The sequence below is a fragment of the Salmo trutta genome, unplaced genomic scaffold, assembly GCF_901001165.1.
Source record: "Salmo trutta unplaced genomic scaffold, fSalTru1.1, whole genome shotgun sequence".
NCBI classification, from domain to species: domain Eukaryota; kingdom Metazoa; phylum Chordata; class Actinopteri; order Salmoniformes; family Salmonidae; genus Salmo; species Salmo trutta.
This window is the reverse complement of record NW_021822941.1, coordinates 3,266,689-3,281,519: the sequence shown is the minus strand read 5'-3', so window position 1 is coordinate 3,281,519 and position 14,831 is coordinate 3,266,689. Positions and strand designations below refer to the sequence as shown.

General features: G+C 41.2%; 1 long non-coding RNA gene and 1 pseudogene across 1 annotated transcript; both read right to left on the bottom strand.

Moving 5' to 3' along the window:
- Positions 1-291: 291 nt before the first annotated feature.
- LOC115187425 (uncharacterized) lies at positions 292-2,124 on the bottom strand. The gene is made up of 2 exons (XR_003876067.1): positions 2,060-2,124; positions 292-770 (listed from the first exon to the last, which is right to left on the bottom strand). It is a non-coding gene; the product is annotated as an uncharacterized LOC115187425 (long non-coding RNA).
- Positions 2,125-6,641: 4,517 nt separating this feature from the next.
- Positions 6,642-14,831, bottom strand: part of LOC115187370 (scavenger receptor cysteine-rich type 1 protein M130-like) — a 71,659-nt pseudogene continuing 63,469 nt past the window's right edge.

The following is a 14,831-nucleotide window of genomic DNA, read 5'->3' as shown; positions in this document are numbered from 1 at the left end:
TCTTTCATCTGAACTATCCTCACCGGTCCTTGGCTCTGGATGACTACACGAGTAATGTCCGTTTTATCAGGGGTACTACTGGTATTCTGGCTGGCAGTAGAACTATCTCCTGTCCTAACTTCTACTACTCAGAATGGTACCACAGTGTCGACACTGGTCTGGTCAAGGCCAACATACCATAACCCTAAATCCTCTTTCTTTACACTTTTAATGGTAATTCATACCTTTAAGCAATACTTCCCTTGCTCTGGATTGCAGTCAATAACCCTGGCCTTCACTATACTCCATCTGTTTCTATATTGGGTGTGTGGATTGACATAGCCTTCTCTCCCTGTGTGAGCTATGACCTGATTCCATAAGTTACACAGGGATCTACACAGATATCTTCCCCATGAAGTCCGAGTCCTAGACTGCCAGGAGGTTAGGGACCCCATTTGGTCTGCATAGAACTCTATTGAGACATCCTTCCCTAACTCTACTCTCACTTTCTTTTTATCCAGATCGAGTGACCTTTTGTACTTAGGCCATAAAAAATCCTCATCTTCTACACTATGGGTCAAGTTACCACTTTCTGACTTCTCGAGTGGTTCATGGTGTATTTAGGAATATGGCTCCCACAATCAGACAGCTCAGACTGACCAGTACCCCTGTAAAGCCCCACCCCCTCCCGGAGAACATAGCACTGGCTAGAGGCAAACCCACACTTTCACTTCTATGAACGCACACAGTGAGGATCGGGCGGGTTAGGGAATCTTCGTTAGAGAGTTAACCTGTTATGGATAGGGGGCAGTATTTTCACGGCTGGATAAAAAACGTACCCGATTTAATCTGATTATTAGTCCTGCCCAGAAACTGGAATATGCATATAATTATTAGCTTTGGAGAGAAAACACTCCAAAGTTTCTGAAACTGTTTGAATGGTGTCTGTGAGTATAACAGAACTCCTATGGCAGGCAAAAACCTGAGATGCTTCTGTTCAGGAAGTACCCTGTCTGAACATTTCTTGCCCTTCTTTATTATCTCTATCGTTTACAAAGGATCTCTGCTCTTACGTGACACTTCACACGTCTCCAATGAGGTCTCATAGCCCGGGAAAAACAGGAATGACGTAATTCAAAGCCCTGGCTGAAACAAAGGAGAGCAAAAGCTAAGTGGTCACTCAATGGACTAAGACTTAGGCGCGTGACACGCCCTAAGGCTTTTGTCATATTTTGCGTCATGCTCGTGGCCGAGATTTAGCGTTGGGATAGTGTCTAGAAAGCACGAACAAAACGTCGCTGTTTGGATATAACGATGGATTATTTGGGACCAAACCTACATTTGTTATTGAAGTAGAAGTCCTGGCAGTGTATTCTGATGAAGAACAAGCAAGGTAAGAACATTTTTCTTATAGGAAATGTGATTTTGGTGAAGGCTAAACTTGCAGGGTGTCTAAATAGCTAGCCCTGTAACGCCGGGCTATGTACTTACATCCGAAAAGCTATTTTAAAATCGGACATATCGAGTGCATAGAGGAGTTCTGTATCTATAATTCTTAAAATAATTGTTATGCTTTTTGTGAACGTTTATCGTGAGTAATTTAGTAAAATCACCGGAAGTGTTCGGTGGGAATGCTAGTTCTGAACGTCACATGCTAATGTAAAAAGCTGTTTTTTGATATAAATATGAACTTGATTGAACAGACATGCATGTATTGTATAACACAATGTCCTAGGAGTGTCATCTGATGAAGATCATCAAAGGTTAGTGCTGCATTTAGATATGGTTTGGGTTTATGTGACATGATATGCTAGCTTGAAAAATGGCTGTGTGATTATTTCTGGCTGGGTACTCTGCTGACATAATCTAATGTTTTGCTTTCGCTGTAAAGCCTTTTTGAAATCGGACAGTTTGGTTAGATAAAGGAGAGCCTTGTCTTTAAATAGCTGTAAAATAGTCATATGTTTGAAAAGTGTAAGTTTTCGGATTTAGAGGAGTTTGAATTTCGCGCCCCGCCCATCATTGGATATTGGAGCAATCGTTCCGCTAGCGGAACGTGTAGATGTAAGAGGTTATTAACCCCCGAACCTTATTGGTATTCGGTTCTTCTCCTAACTCTGTGATTGTTCGACAGTGTCAGTGTGTCTTACCCTCCCACAATGTGTGATATGAACCCAGGTTACTCTTTCAGCTATTCTCACCACGAAGGCTGTTACCAGGAGCACTTGGTATGGCCCCTCCCACCGTGGCTGCTTCCAGTTCTTTTATCCACAGGGACTGGATCCACACCCAGTCTCCTGGTTGGATTGAGTGAATCACCTTCTCCTGTAATTCACCTGTTGGACACAAAATCTCAGACATACGGGTTTAACTTCTTGGGGCTATGTGGGACGTTAGCGTGCCACCCGTGGCGCACCCTATCAACAGCAGGTGCATTTCAAGAGCGGCAAATTTGAAACCAAATAAATGTCAAAATTCAAATTTCTCAAACATACAACTAACTTACAGCCTTTGAAATATAAACATCTCCTTAATCTAACCACGTTTTCCGATTTCAAAAAGGTTTTACGGGGAAAGCATAAAGTTAGGTTATGTTAGGAGAGTACATTGACAATAGCTGTGTGTAGTGTATTGTCGATTCAAAGACAGGCATCACCAAAACCATAAAATCAGCTAAAATTATGCACTAACCTTTTACAATCTCCATCAGATGACACTCCTAGGACATTATGTTAGACAATGCATGCATTTTTAGTTCTATCAAGTTCATATTTATATCTAAAAACAGCGTTTTACTATGGCGTTGATGTTCAGGAAATCGTTTCCCTCCAATACCGGCAGTCAAGTCATGACAACAAAATAATTAATTAATATTAGAAAACATTGGTAAAATATTATATTGTCATTCAAAGAATTATAGATTTACATCTCTTGAACGCAATGGACTTGCCAGATTTAAAATTAACCTTACTGGGAAATCACACTTTGCAATAATCTGAGCACTGCGCCAGAAAAATACGCATTGCGATACAGACTAACCGCCATGTTGGAGAGATCTAAATCGAAAATACTATGTAAATAATCCATTACCTTTGATTCTCTTCATCAGATGTCACTTCCAAAGAATCCCAGGTCCATAACGAATGTAGTTTTGTTCAAAAAAGCTCATCATTTATGTCCAAAAACCTCCGTGTTGTAGCACATGATCTAAGCCAGCCGGACTTCACTTCACATCACGAACGGAAAAAATATATTTACGTTCGTTCAAACATGTCAAACGTTGTATCGCATAAATCATTAGGGCCTTTTTTAACCAGAACATGAATAAAATTCAAGGCGGAGCATTGGGTTCTCTTTTAAAACGTTTCGGAATGAGAGTACCCACCATCAACTCGCACGCCAGGTGTCTAATGGGCCATCGCCGTTCCAAAGCTCTTCTTCAGTCAGATCTCACTGTAGAAGACTCAAAACACTTTGTAAAGGCTGGGGACATCTTGTGGAAGCAATAGGAAGTGCCAAAACATTCCTCACCCCCTTTGTTTTTCAATGGTATAGGCTTAAAGTCAATTCAACACATCAGGTATCCACTTCCTGTCAGAATCTGTCTCAGGGTTTTGCCTGCCAAATGAGTTCTGTTATACTCACAGACACCATTCAAACAGTTATTGAAACTTTAGGGTGTTTTCTATCCATATATAATAAGTATATGCATATTGTAGTTACTGGGTAGGATTAGTAACCAGATTAAATCGGGTACATTTTTTTATCCAGCCGTGAAAATACTGCCCCCTATACCCTAACAGGTTAATTGAAGTTCAGTTTATGAACATTGGGAACAAAATTCTCATAACAGAGACCTATACCATCCATCAATACCAGCAGAGTGTGAGACCTATACCATCCATCAATACCAGCAGAGTGTGAGACCTATACCATCCATCAATACCATCAGAGAGTGAGACCTATACCAGCCATCAATACCAGCAGAGTGTTAGACATATACCATCCATCAATACCAGCAGAGTGTTAGACCTATACCATCCATCAATACCAGCAGAGTGTGAGACCTATACCATCCATCAATACCAGCAGAGATTGAGACCTATACCAGCCATCAATACCAGCAGAGTGTGAGACCTATACCATCCATCAATACCAGCAGAGTGTGAGACCTATACCAGCCATCAATACCATCAGAGAGTGAGACCTATACCATCCATCAATACCAGCAGAGTGTGAGACCTATACCAGCCATCAATACCAGCAGAGTGAGACCTATACAACAATAATAACATTTGGACTCTCTTCCTCAGGCTGAATGACAGCACCTTGGCAACAACAACAGGAAGTGTGGTTTTCCTGTATGCTGAGTGTGTCTTCTCAGCCAATCAGTGACTAGCTCTTATATGAGTACTGTAATACCAACATCATAATATCAGACTTAGTAGTGGTCAATCAACATTAGTAGTGGTCAATGTATGTACATGTTTACATGTGTTTACATTTGTGGAAATATATGTGTGGGTTTGTGATGTGTGTTGTTCTTAATAATATGCATATCCTAGCTTCTGAGTTGATGTAGGAGGCAGTTAAAAATGGGCACATATTTTTTTCAAAATTCTCAATACTGCCCATTAGCCCCAACAGGTTTTAAGGGGGCCTGGGTTTCAGGTCTGAGGGGAGGTCTGTTTCTGTTCCTCAAACCTGCTGCCTTCTGGGTCGGGAAAACACACGGTGGATCAGGACAATGGGAAACTCATATCAGTTTGTGTTAATGTAACTTTTCATCCAGTGAGGTGATGTGGCAACAGTTTAACATGTTGTGTTAAAACCAAGAGTTCATAAGGAGTGGAGGGAAGTCCAGAAAAGAAGCACAAACTTCTCTATCAGAGACCAGTCATTTTCCATGTCTGTAGTGAATTGAACTTCTCTATCAGAGACCAGTCATTCTCCATGTCTGTAATGAATTGAACTTCTCTATCAGAGACCAGTCATTCGCCTTGTCTGTAGTGAATTGAACTCCTCTATCAGAGACCAGTCATTCTCCTTGTCTGTAGTGAATTGAACTTCTCTATCAGAGACCAGTCATTATCCATGTCTGTAGTGAATTGAACTTCTCTATCAGAGACCAGTCATTCTCCTTGTCTGTAGTGAATTGAACTTCTCTATCAGAGACCAGTCATTCTCCATGTCTGTAGTGAATTGAACTTCTCTATCAGAGACCAGTCATTCTCCATGTCTGTAATGAACTTCTCTTCTTCGTGTCCAATGAGATCAGCATCAAACTGTTGCCATTTGTTATTTTGCCTTTCTTTTTTGTCTATAGATCCTTTTAATATAAAGTTTCTCCTTTTATCTGAACTTTTTTGTCGCTTCTTTTACAATGTAATATTTTTTACCATTTGAAAATGTCTCCAACATTTTATTGTTATGCATTTTCTATTTTTTATGGACATAATGATAATGTCTGATTTATAGTTCAGATTGAGATAATGATAATGTCTGATTTATAGTTCAGATTGAGATCATGATAATGTCTGATTTGCAGTCATGTGGTCTGTGTGTATCTAACCTAACGTAGCAGGTGTAAAAGTGTATCCACCCTCCAGAGATCTGTATATAGTGACAAGATGCTCATGTCTATGTCTCTAAAAATGGGAGTTGTTGTCCTGTGTAGTGATATTCAGAACACCTCCAGTTGCAGTAGAAAGCTGTTATTGTGATATGAAGATGCAGAATTCTGCCTCTGTCTGTCTGTCTGTCTGTCTGTCTGTCTGTCTGTCTGTCTGTCTGTCTGTCTGTCTGTCTGTCTGTCTGTCTGGGGGAGAGGTCACTAAGGGTCAAGGTGCTGAGCTGGACCTCTGGGCTGAGCTGATGTCTGGTGTCACTGATGGAATCACTAATGATCAATAACCTCTTGACCACTGGGAAATAAAAAACTGGAGGGGAAATCACACAAGACTGACAGCCTGTGAGTTTATTAAAAGCATTCAGTGATTACATGACAGTTTAGAGAACAACATGTCTTTATCTGGAAAGAGTAAATAACATAACAGCTACATCATCTGAACTCACATCAACTATACACTGAGTGGACAAATCATTAGGAACACCTTCATAAGAAAATAACATCATTATCTCTATACTACTAACATCATAACAATGATATATCATAATCAATAACAGGGGTAAACAACACAAACAACAACAAAAAACCCTTCATTAAAAAATGTTTCAAAATACAAAGAATGAATAGATGATTATAATAATACATTAACTAATAATGGAAACACTTCAAGATAAAGAATCTAAGAGACACTAAATCAGATAAAGAATCTAAGAGACACTAAATAAGATAAAGAATCTAAGAGACACTAAATAAGATAAAGAATCTAAGAGACACTAAATAAGATAAAGAATCTAAGAGACACTAAATAAGATAAAGAATCTAAGAGACACTAAATAAGATAAAGAATCTAAGAGACACTAAATAAGATAAAGAATCTAAGAGACACTAAATAAGATAAAGAATCTAAGAGACACTAAATAAGATAAAGAATCTAAGAGACACTAAATAATATAAAAACATGAAGACAAAAGCTAAAAGTAATAGCTGCAACACAAACAGACGTAATTGAGCTACTCTCTTAAAATAATCAAAACCCCATGTTACCCAGAACCCCATGTTACCCAGAACCCCATGTTACCCAGAACCCCATGTTTCTCTGGTGGTAAAAACCAAACTAAAAGGAATAATGGTGGTTGCAGTCACTCCTTTTAGATTTCTTCCAAGGTTCTAGAAAGAGAAACTAATTCTGAACTTGTTATTAAAATTAGAACCACTTCAGGTTTGTCACCACATTTTAAACACCAGTCCACTGCTGAACATCCATTTAAAACACAAAACTGACCTAAGATCAGCATGTAGGGTCAGCTTCATTCTACTCCTACTCCGTCCCCTGGGCTGCTCTCTCCTCTCCCAGTCCAGCTTCAGCTCTGGAGCTCAGAGAGACCGTCTCCATGGCATTGACATAAAGATCCATGCTGCTCACCCTGTTCACTCTCTTCTGCCTCCTGGTGGGCTAGGGAGACACAGCACCAACAGTCAGACATTTACTCTCTAGTATCTCCATTCTCTCTCCCTCCCTCTCCCCCTCACCCTCTCCCTCTAGTTTAAATGACTTGTAACGTCTGAGTAAATGTCTTTACCTTGTAGTACAGGTAGGAGGTGGTGATGGCTGTCAGTAGGATTAGCAGCACTACAACGTGTCTGATGATGAAGGCTGGCAGAGGAGAGGCTGCAAACAGAAACACCTTTGATGAGGGGACTGATCATCATCACATAGATCTGTGGGAAATCTGTCAATGACAAAGTTATAAGTCTGGTTCATGTTCAGTTACCTGTGATGGTGAGGGAGAGGAGCTCACTCTCAGAGGAGAAGTTATGAGAGAAAACATCATTGTCATAAACACATCTGTAGTTCCCTTGGTGGGAGTCATCTGCAGCAGGGAAGAGGAAGGCAGCAGAGTGATTGACAGCTGGCTGGGTCTGGGTTCTGTTGGAGCCGGTGAACGTGAGGAGGAAGGAGCCTCCTGGGTACTGTGGCTGAGTGGAGCAGGTGATGGTGAAGCTGTAGCCCCTGAACACCTCGGGCCCCTGGTGGCCCCTGGAGACCCCTCCCATTGAGTCAGTCAGGGAGATTTCAGGCTGGACTGAATCAATAAAAGAGAACAAGAAAACCTCTTCAACTAGTTTCCTATAGATATGACAATAACATCAGCATGTAACAGTGCTAGCCACCCTCCCTCACAGGGCAACATGAGTAGTGGGCCTACAGTCACTGAGACAACATATGTTGATATCAGGCTTAAGCAGGACATCTGGAACAAGAGGAGAGAAAAAGAAAACGTAGCTCCTCAACTACTTTCCTCATTTAGATATGACAATAACATGACATGTGACAGTGGTAGTGAGTAGAGACGTTCACTGAGATAACACTCAAATACAAAAGTATTCTGGGATATTTAAGTTGTATTTGATTCCTACTTGACTGAGTGATCTATTTAGTAAAGCAGACTGACAAGCTAAACAGTCATCATGAGAGGTGCAGAGGAAGTTGTATGAATGAAGGAAATCAGTTGAATATAATTATAATATCTTGTTATTACCTGAGCAGATCACTGTGTGTCCAGGAGAGAGATCATAACTTCTCCAACACTCCCTCAGTGAAGACTCAGACCCAAAACAGGAAACTCTAAACCCTGCAGTGGTGTTTCCAGGTGGTACTGAAACAGTGGAGCCACAACCCAGCTGTCTACACACTACTGCAGCTACATCCCTCTGTTCCCCGTCTACAGCTCCCACAGTCCTCCACTCTCCCTGGTCGTACCGCTCCACTCCACCAGCACAGCGACTGCCTCCTCCCACCAGCCTCACATCATCAGGCTCTGAGAAAAGAAAAGAGAGAGACAGTAATCTTACTATTTTCTCACTAAAACACACCTATATTGTCTCTCATATTCTTCACTCCAGGTGAGAAACAATGTTGATTGAGTGACAAACTGTTTCTTACCTGAGCAGGTGAGTCCAACAGCATTACCAGGTAGACAGGTGTTGTTTTCTCTGTCTGAGGTGTCACAGTCCAGGAGAAGGGACTCTTTGCCTTTACACTGGAACTCTTTATCCCAGGTCTGACCCTCACCTTCTCCATAGAGCCCCCCCTGTAGAGCTGCAGGAGCCCCACAGCCAAGCTCCCCACAGACTACCTCTGCATCCTGCCGGTCAAAGTCAGCTTCACACACTGAGGCCCAGGACTGATTGGACTTCACCTCCACTCTCCCAGAGCAGAGACCAGCTCCATCCACAAGCCGCACAGACTCTGGAGAAAAAGACTTGGTTGAACATTCAATCAGTTTTGTTGATGACACTGTCAAGGACTAAACACAAATATGTTGGATAAAAGATTGTAGTTTGCTATGTTTGATACTGTAAGAGGTAGAAATGGGTTCTTAGTCACTCAGGATAGGGTTGGGAATAATGCAGGCAGGAGACAGGAATAAGTTCACTTCACTTTATAGAAAATAAACAGCTGGACATCCATCAGGCAGCTTCACTTCAGTACCATCTGAACTACAATGATCTGCCCATGAACATCTCCCATAAACCAATATGACAAACACAAATATAATGTTTAAATACATCTGACATCTCTCCCTCTATTTAAATGAAATAAAAACACATAAAACATGATACATGGTAATATTGTATAATGTATAAATAAATCTCTCAATATGACCAGTCTCTTACCTGAACAGGTCACATGATGATAATATCCACCAATACAGAAACCAGGTCTTCCTATGATGCCACACTGTCTAATAGAAGACTCTTTTCCACTACATCTCCTAAATATTCTGACTCCTCTTCTTCCATCTTCAAACAGAGGTCCTCTAGATACAGATACAGGATTCCCACAGTCCATCTCTCTACACACAAACTTAATCTCTCTCAACATGCTCCACCACCCAGAACAAATACCTAACCACTCTCCTCTGTAGAAGACTTCCACACTCCCAGAACAGGAAGTGGTCCCATCCACCAGTCTGACTGAGAGTTCAGCTGTAAACAGCAGAGAGGAAAACACAGTGGTGAGGACAGATGATGACAGTGATTGTGTTATTCTAACAGCAGTAGTGCTTTGTGGTTGACAAGTATTAGTAGTTCCATAAAACACTACTTGTTATTGGGGTTTAGAATGGTTTGTATGGACACATGAATTTCTCCATGTGGGATAATAAAGTTGACTAATATTGAACTGCTATAATCACTGTAGATTTATACTCTACCTACCTGGTGGACTGACGCTTTGAGCCTGGAGATCTGAGGAGAAAGAGAGAGACAGAGGAGAAAGAGAGAGAAAGAGACAGAGAGATAGAGAGAAACAAAGGAGAAAGGGAGGAGTCAGAGGAAGAGAGAGACAGAGGTTAAATGAACATCAACATGACCTTTCATGATGTAATGGGGAAGACAGGCTTATCGTTGGTATGGTGCAACAACACCCATGTGTACATACACTATATATACAAAAGTATGTGGACACCCCTTCAAATTAGTGGATTCTATTTCAGCCACTCCCCTTCCTGACAGATGAATAAATCAAGCACTCAGCCATGCAATCTCCATAGACAAACAATGGCAGTAGAATGGCCTAAATGAAGAGCTCAGTGACTTTCCCCTCTCTTCTCCCCCTCTACTTTTCTCCCCCTCCCCTCTCTTCTCTTCTTCTCCCCCGCTCTTCTCCTCTCCTCGTCCCTCTCCTCTCCACTCCCTTCCTCTCCCCTCTCCTCCACTTTCCTCCCCTCTCCTCCCCCTCTCCTCTTCTCCCAGTCTTTCTTCTCCCCCTCTCTTCTCCTCTTCTTCCCCTCCCCACCCCCTCTACTTTTCTACCCCCCTTCTCCCCCCTCTTCTCCTTTTCTCACCGTCTCCTTCCCCTTCTCCTCTTCTCCCACCTCTCCTCATCACTTCTGCCCCCTCTCCTCTTCTCCCCCTCTCTTCTCCTCTTCTCCCCCACTCTTCTCCTCATCTCTTCTCCCACCCCTCTTCTCCCCCTCTTCTCTCTCTTCTCCCCCTCTCTTCTCCTCTTCTCTCTTCTCTTCTCCTTTTCATTCTGTACTCCAACATCTGCCTGGTATTCAAGTTAACACACAACACAGCAGCACCACATTTGGTTTTCATCAACCTCAGACTTAAATAGCAGTGTTCCAAGAACCTCCACCAGGGGAACTGTAGAATCCTCAAACGGTCCACCACCTTCTCCCAAACTGCCTTCTCATACAAACCAATAAAGACATGGAGTGGCCTCACCTCAACATGAATCTAGTCCAATCAGACGTGTCTCACCTCAACATGGATCTAGTCCAATCAGACGTGCCTCACCTCGACATGGATCTAGTCCAATCAGACGTGTCTCACCTCGACATGGATCTAGTCCAATCAGACATGTCTCACCTCGACATGGATCTAGTCCAATCAGACGTGTCTCACCTCAACATGGATCTAGTCCAATCAGACGTGTCTCACCTCAACATGGATCTAGTCCAATCAGACGTGTCTCACCTCAACATGGATCTAGTCCAATCAGACGTGTCTCACCTCAACATGGATCTAGTCCAATCAGACGTGCCTCACCTCAACATGGATCTAGTCCAATCAGATGTGTCTTACCTCAACATGGATCTAGTCCAATCAGAGTAAATCAGTTGTTACATAAGGTGACAGTTGTAGGACCGTTAACAAAGTAGCTGAATTGTCAAAGACCGTAGCCTGAGGTCACCCAAAGAAAAGTAATCCAGAACATTCTCTTGTAAAGAATTACAAATCTACCACTTTCATATGAACCCCTGGATACACAGCAGAACATTTTACATTTAAGTCATTTAGCAGACCGACATCTACACTGACTCCATCCACCAAGCATCCTGATTTGTTTTAACCTTTAACCTTTTAACCTTTTAGCGTCCCATCTGGCCAACATCCGGTGAAATTGCAGAGCGCGAAATACAAATTACAGAAATAGTCATAATAAACTTTCATGAAGATACAAGTGTTATACATCAAAATAAAGATGAACTTCTTGTTAACCTTTCTGGGACCGGGGGCAGTATTGAGTAGTTTGGATAAAAAACGTACCCAAATTAACCTGTTTGGTATAGGGGGCAGTATTGAGAATTTTGGAAAAAATATGTTCCCATTTTTAACTGCCTCCTACACCAACTCAGAAGCTAGAATATGCATATTATTGTTCAGGTTTGGATAGAAAACACTCTGAATTTTCTAAAACTGTTTGAATGGTGTCTGTGAGTATAACAGAACTCCTATGGCAGGCAAAAACCTGACAAGGTTTCAAGCAGGAAGTACCCTGTCTGACAAGGAGTCGTGCGTCTTACCTCTTTTTATTGAAAAGTAAGGATCTTAGCTGTAACGTGACAATTCCCAGGGCTCCAATAGGCTCTCAGAGCCCGCGAAATAACTGAAGGTTTACGAGGGAACCTCAGGTTGAAATATATTATCGCCTTTTGTAAGTGGATGCTCGGAGGACCTTTCAATGATGCGCGTGCATGAGTCGCTTCTGAGGAGAAATTTTATTCGGCTGTTTAGGCTCAATGCATACTCCCGGTCGGAATATTAACACTTCTCTACGACATAAATGGCATAAAAATTGGTTTTAAACAGCGGTTGACATGCTTCGAAGTACGGTAATGGAATATTTAGACATTTTTGACACGCCAATGCGCCATGCGCGACACCGCGAAGAAGCATTCTAGAACTCACGAACAAAACGTCGCTGTTTGGATATAACGATGGATTATTTGGGACCAAACCAACATTTGTTATTGAAGTAGAAGTCCTGGCAGTGTATTCTGATGAAGAACAAGCAAGGTAAGAACATCTTTCTTATAGGAAATGTGATTTTGGTGGATGCTGACCTGGGTGGGTATCTAAATAGCTAGCCCTGTAATGCCGGGCTATGTACTTAGATTATTGCAAAATGTGCTTCATCCGAAAAGCTATTTTAAAATCGGACATATCGAGTGCATAGAGGGGTAATGTATCTATAATTCTTAAAATAATTGTTATGCTTTTTGTGAACGTTTATCGTGAGTAATTTAGCAAACTGTTAGTAAATTCACCGGAAGTTTGCGGTGGTTATGCTTTTTCTGAACGTCACATGCTAATGTAAAAAGCTGGTTTTTGATATAAATATGAACTTGATTGAACAGACATGCATGTATTGTATAACACAATGTCCTAGGTGTGTCATCTGATGAAGATTATAAAAGGTTAGTGCTGCATTTAGCTGTGGTTTGGGTTTATGTGACATGATATGCTAGCTTGAAAAATGGGTGTCTGATTTTTTCTGGCTGGGTACTCTGCTGACATAATCTAATGTTTTGCTTTCGTTGTAAAGCCTTTTTGAAATCGGACAGTGGGGTTAGATTAACGAGATTCTTGTCTTTAAATAGCTGTGAAATAGTCATATGTTTGAGAAATTGAAGTTATAGCATTTCTAACGATTCAAAAATCGCGCCACTGGATTTCAGTGGCTGTTACGTAGGTGGGACGAGTTCGTCCCACATGTACTAGAGAGGTTAAACAGCCTACTGCTCGGGCCCAGAGTCAAATATTTGCATATTATTAGTAGATTTGGATGGAAAACACTCTGAAGTTTCTAAAACTGTTTGAATGATGTCTGTGAGTATAACAGAACTCATATGGCAGGCCAAAACCTGAGAGGTATCCAGTCAGGAAGTGGGCTCTCTGAGGGTCAACAGTCATTTTAACCTCTCTTGGGTAGGGGGCAGTATTTTCACGTCTGGATGAAAAACGTACCCGATTTAATCTGGTTACTACTCCTGCCCAGAAACTAGAATATGCATATAATTAGTATATTTGGATAGAAAACAGTTTCTAAAACTGTTTGAATGTTGTCTGTGAGTATAACAGAACTCATATGGCAGGCCAAAACCTGAGAAGATTCCATACAGGAAGTGGCCTGTCTGACAATTTCTGGTCCTTCTGTTGCCTCTCTATCGAAATTACAGTATCTCTGCTGTTATGTGACAATTTCTAAGGATTCCATTGGCTCTTTGAAGGCGCCAGAAAGTGGAATGGGATCTCTGCTGTCTCTGGGCAAGGTCCAGGAACTCTGTTCGTGAGTGGTCAGCCTAGTGGCTCAGAGACAGGAGATGCGCGGGCAAGAGAGACCACCATGTTTTTCTTCACCTGTTTGAATGAATACAAGGTCGTCCAGTTGGAATATTATCGCTATTTTACGAGGAAAATCGCATAAAATTGATTTTAAACAGCGTTTGACATTAACTTCTTGTTAATCCAGCCGCTGTGTCAGATTTAAAAAAGGCTTTACGGCGAAAGCATACCATGTGATTATCTGAGGACAGCGCCCCGCCTACAAAAGCATACAAACAATTTGAAGCCAAGTAGAGGAGTAACGAAAGTCAGAAATAGCAATAAAATTAATAACTTACCTTTGATGAACTTCATCTGGTTGCACTCACAAGAGTCCCTGTTACACAATAAATATTTGTTTTGTTCGATAAAGTCCCTCTTTATATCCCAAAAACTCAGCTTTGTTGGCGTGTTTTGTTCAGTAATCCACTGGCTCAAAGGCGGTTACAACAGTAGAATACATCCTAATAGTACCGGTTAAGTTCGTGGAAACGTCAAACAATGTTTTTTATTCATCCTCAGGTTGTCTATTGTCTTTATAATCGACAATATTTCAACCAGACAATAGCGTATTCAATACAAAGGAAAAAGAACGGAGGGCACATTCCCGGTCGCGCGCACAAAAAGCTCTGGTTCATTCGACCGACCCTCATGAAATGCTCTCATTCTTCTTCATTTCTCAGAATACAAGCCTGAAACAATGTCTAAAGACTGTTGACATCTAGTGGAAGTTTAATGAACACTTTTTATGACACTAAAATCACCTTCAACTACAGTATATATGAAGGGATTATTGTCATTGTTACATTATATAGGCTACAGTAAGTTATATTCTTCCATTTTAAATAACAGGCTCTCCCACCATCTAGAATCACCAGGTCTGCTTGCAGATGAACAGAATGTCTTGGAAAGACAGACCTTTACACCTCATAGGCCTGTCCAATACATTGTTGATTTTTTATTATTTATACTTTAGTTACAAGTTGGGATTTAAATTGATGTACACCATGATGTCTCAGTGAAAAATGTATTATATATATATATATTTATTATAAAACAATTTAGAAAACGTCACTCAAATCCTGTTAAAATGTATATAGAGGTA